At 54.2% G+C, this 5,000-nt stretch overlaps 1 non-coding gene across 1 annotated transcript in view; it reads right to left on the bottom strand.

The window, feature by feature from the left end:
* LOC124761588 overlaps positions 1-204 on the bottom strand; it is a 1,909-nt gene extending 1,705 nt beyond the window's left edge. The window contains exon 1 of the ribosomal RNA XR_007012436.1: positions 1-204. This exon is cut by the window's left edge and continues 1,705 nt beyond it. This is a non-coding gene — a ribosomal RNA (small subunit ribosomal RNA).
* Between the last annotated feature and the right edge of the window lie 4,796 nt (positions 205-5,000).

The raw sequence follows: 5,000 nt of genomic DNA, 5'->3' as shown, positions 1-5,000 counted from the left end.
TCCCTTCCATCTCTGGTCGGGACTCTGTTTGCATGTATTAGCTCTAGAATTACCACAGTTATCCAAGTAACGTGGGTACGATCTAAGGAACCATAACTGATTTAATGAGCCATTCGCGGTTTCACCTTAATGCGGCTTGTACTGAGACATGCATGGCTTAATCTTTGAGACAAGCATATGACTACTGGCAGGATCAACCAGGGAGCTGCGTCAACTAGAGCTGAGCAGCCGGCCGCCCGGGAGTGTGTCCCGGGGGCCCGCGCGAACACGCAAGCGTCCGCTCAATCATTCTGCAAACAGGAGGAGGCTGAGCTCCCCTGCACAATACACCTCGAAACCCTCTCAGGTCCCGGCGGCGCGCAGCGCCGTCCCAAGTACTTGGTCGGGTTCGAGAGAGGCGCAATCGCCCGGAGTTAGGCGAGTAGACGCTTTCGGTGCGACCACCCGTGCTCCCAACTGAGCTTGCCGCTGCCGACAGAGGCCCGGGAGCGTGCTGTCGTGGCATTGCCGGCGGGAGACAACACGCGCCACCTACGGTGACCGGCAGCTCCAACGCCAGCGCCACAGAAGGACAAAAGCCCCACTTGGGTGCCGAAGCGAACTCTCCCAGCACAGCGCACACGCCAACACATCCGCACAGCTGCGATACAAACCACCAGCGAGAACCGCTGGGGCGACCGAGCAGCAGACGGCGTCGCGGCGCCGAGCGCCGGGCGGCGGCGCATCCTCAACGCACACAGTCCTCAATCGGACCAGCACACTGCAGATGTCCACCGCGCTTCGCACCGGGCCCGCGAGGACCTACTTTGGCCGCACGGCGCCGCGCGCAGGGTGCGCCGGCGCGCAGCTGCGACGCCTGCCGCGTCCGTCGGCCGGCGCGCCTGCCACTGGCCGCCCCCACCAGCCGGCTGTAGCGCGTGCGCCCACGCACCGCGCGGCCAGCACGCCGGGAGGCGCCCCCTCACCGGCCGGGGACGGTCCCACCCAGCCACCGCCGCGTATCGCTTCACACCCAGATGCCGTTCAGTTTCGTCGGCATGGTGGGTATCGCTGGAACAACCGGTTAGTACCTCAACCTATCGTCGCCATCACCGATTCACCCCTAGCGAGAACAACCGCACCACAACGGGTTACCATTTCTTCATTTGCGTAACTTCACCAGAAAACGTAGGCGTCCATCGCCATTTGCAACTTCAACCATTATTGCATGCCTGTGTCAGGTGTCACGCCACACTACGTCTGCCCACATACACGCAACAAAATGTGCACGCCTAGACAATACGTGGAAGGTGGCCCCCGTACGTATGCGATGTCCATTGCTCGAACGACTGTCAACCGGCTTCTGTAGCATGTCGCAGATATGGAACGCGCTGCACCATGCCATCACGGTGTGTGAGGAGAGACGACTAGGTCCGAATACATCAACAGACAGCTCATGCTGATCGCCATCCACGGCGTCCGTTCCTCCCACACGTCTCTATGGCGTACCACACTGCAATCCAGCTCTCATAGGGAGACGACACGTAGCTGCGTGCACAATATTTGCACTGTATGGTCCGCCGTTTTTGGGCGCAGTCGTTGTACGGTCACACATGTGCCACGATGTATCATTCAGTACATAAGGACGAATGTGCAGTACAGATTGTGGTTCACGCGTACGACATCAGCGGACAGTTGACACAGGCCGCACCACAACGTAGCCTGCGTACGTCGCATGCGAAGGGCATTGAACATGCAAACTTGTCACCAACCACCTTGCGAAGGCAGGGGGCAAGGTGGGGACGTGGGGAGAGGTGGGGGGGGGGGGGGGGGCGGCATGTACGCCCTGCTGCCATCCACATTACAGTGTACAGCAGGAGCATGTGGAAAGTCAGCAAGACTTGCAAGGTGTTTAACATGAAGCGATACACAGGGGAGCGGGCAGTGCGAGTAGCGAACTATATTGCGAGGGTTGCGGGTGGGCAACACTACACTAATTGAACGAGTCGTATAACAATTACAGAGCAGGTTTAGGCGACAACGTGGGTTACGATAGGCGACAACGTGGGTTACGTTAGGGGACAACGTGGGTTACGTTAGGGGACAACGTGGGTTACGTTAGGGGACAACGTGGGTTACGTTAGGGGACAACGTGGGTTACGTTAGGGGACAACGTGGGTTACGTTAGGGGACAACGTGGGTTACGTTAGGGGACAACGTGGGTTAGGTTAAGGCACAACATGGGTTAGGTTAAGGCACAACATGGGTTAGGTTAAGGCACAACATGGGTTAGGTTAAGGCACAACATGGGTTAGGTTAAGGCACAACATGGGTTAGGTTACGGCACAACATGGGTTAGGTTAAGGCACAACATGGGTTAGGTTAGGGGACAACATGGGTTAGGTTAGGGGACAACATGGGTTAGGTTAAGGCACAACATGGGTTAGGTTAAGGCACAACATGGGTTAGGTTAGGGGACAACATGGGTTAGGTTAGGGCACAACATGGGTTAGGTTAGGGGACAACATGGGTTAGGTTAGGGGACAACATGGGTTAGGTTAGGGGACAACATGGGTTAGGTTAGGGGACAACATGGGTTAGGTTAGGGGACAACATGGGTTAGGTTAGGGGACAACATGGGTTAGGTTAGGGGACAACATGGGTTAGGTTAAGGCACAACATGGGTTAGGTTAGGGGACAACATGGGTTAGGTTAGGGGACAACATGGGTTAGGTTAGGGGACAACATGGGTTAGGTTAGGGGACAACATGGGTTAGGTTAAGGCACAACATGGGTTAGGTTAGGGCACAACATGGGTTAGGTTAGGGCACAACATGGGTTAGGTTAGGGCACAACATGGGTTAGGTTAGGGGACAACATGGGTTAGGTTAGGGGACAACATGGGTTAGGTTAGGGGACAACATGGGTTAGGTTAGGGGACAACATGGGTTAGGTTAGGGGACAACATGGGTTAGGTTAGGGGACAACATGGGTTAGGTTAGGGGACAACATGGGTTAGGTTAGGGGACAACATGGGTTAGGTTAGGGGACAACATGGGTTAGGTTAGGGGACAACATGGGTTAGGTTAAGGCACAACATGGGTTAGGTTAAGGCACAACATGGGTTAGGTTAGGGGACAACATGGGTTAGGTTAGGGGACAACATGGGTTAGGTTAGGGGACAACATGGGTTAGGTTAAGGCACAACATGGGTTAGGTTAGGGGACAACATGGGTTAGGTTAAGGCACAACATGGGTTAGGTTAGGGGACAACATGGGTTAGGTTAGGGGACAACATGGGTTAGGTTAAGGCACAACATGGGTTAGGTTAAGGCACAACATGGGTTAGGTTAAGGCACAACATGGGTTAGGTTAGGGGACAACATGGGTTAGGTTAGGGGACAACTTGGGTTAGGTTAGGGGACAACATGGGTTAGGTTAAGGCACAACATGGGTTAGGTTAAGGCACAACATGGGTTAGGTTAGGGGACAACATGGGTTAGGTTAGGGGACAACATGGGTTAGGTTAGGGGACAACATGGGTTAGGTTAAGGCACAACATGGGTTAGGTTAGGGGACAACATGGGTTAGGTTAAGGCACAACATGGGTTAGGTTAGGGGACAACATGGGTTAGGTTAGGGGACAACATGGGTTAGGTTAAGGCACAACATGGGTTAGGTTAAGGCACAACATGGGTTAGGTTAAGGGACAACATGGGTTAGGTTAGGGGACAACTTGGGTTAGGTTAGGGGACAACATGGGTTAGGTTAAGGCACAACATGGGTTAGGTTAAGGCACAACATGGGTTAGGTTAAGGTACAACATGGGTTAGGTTAAGGTACAACATGGGTTAGGTTAGGTTACACGTTGTTGTAAGGAAAGGTGTGGGGGGGGGGGGGGGGGGCGGGGCGGCAGGTTCGTTGATAGTGATTATAGTAAGTGAATGCTTGTGACATGATGAGATTTGTCACGTCAGGATGCACCTTTGGCTTATTAGAGGCGGCGCTCCAATTCTATGCTTGTGTCAGACCTGTGTCTTTGACTCATGTCATTGTTTGTGCGCTGTGACAGGAGGTACTATTGTGATGTTGGGTGCACCGTTGTATAGGACATGTGTGGGTGTTGGTGCCTTATCTGCGCAATGGTGGATGTCGAAAGGGTGGGATATTCTATTTTCCGCATGGACCTCCTGGTCTGGTTGTGATAGTGTGGATTGTGTAATGTGGCGGAGAGGATGCACTGGATGTTGTTCCATGCTGGTGCTTACATATTGTATGTGCGCCTGTTAGAAGCAGAGAGTGGTGCGTGATCAGAGTGTCTGGCTGACGTGTGGTTCCCATTGTGGGCAGACTCTTTCAGCATGTATACGGACAGTTGTATATATTTTCTGTAGTTTGATGGCTCTGCATTGATTACTAATCAGCGCCGTGTGTACGGGTAATCTGGTTCCAGTCCACAATGTTCTATCTGTGTACATTAGTGACAAAGACTCCCCCCATGCAGTGGGGCTCGGTCTGTTATAACTCTTCCGCGTAATATATTTGCCCCACGTTTTTGCGAGTGCGAGTGCGAGTGCAACGCGCATGGGGACCGACATGCTGATGGCTCGGTATCGGACGCCGTACAGTGAGCAACGCGATCGCGTCTCTCGCTCGTAAGTGGTACAGGTCGCGGCTCATGTATAGGGACAGCGGGAATGTCGCATATTGGAAATAACTCTTCATGAAACGCAAGTTATAGGGGTGGATTGCACTTTACGAGTGCGGGAAACGTCCGCCGTTCATCCGCTGGAGGTGCGCGTTTGGCGGTTGGGGTGGTCCACGAACGGGTGCGGGTGGAGTCATTGCCGGTCCACGGCTTCGTGCGGCAGAGCCACTGGAGAATGGGTGCTATGGTCGACAGAGGCTGCAGGCTTTGTGGGTGGCGTCGAAAGGCGGGCACTGTGGCGCCATCGCTGTCTTAGTCGGCTTGGCGTCTCATAGATGGCGGTGGCGTCGTTGCAGGAGGTCATGTTGCGGGA

Source organism: Schistocerca piceifrons, unplaced genomic scaffold (genome assembly GCF_021461385.2).
Source record: "Schistocerca piceifrons isolate TAMUIC-IGC-003096 unplaced genomic scaffold, iqSchPice1.1 HiC_scaffold_583, whole genome shotgun sequence".
In the NCBI taxonomy this organism is placed as follows: domain Eukaryota; kingdom Metazoa; phylum Arthropoda; class Insecta; order Orthoptera; family Acrididae; genus Schistocerca; species Schistocerca piceifrons.
Note: the sequence above shows the minus strand (reverse complement) of the source record. Positions and strands in the feature narration are given on the sequence as shown.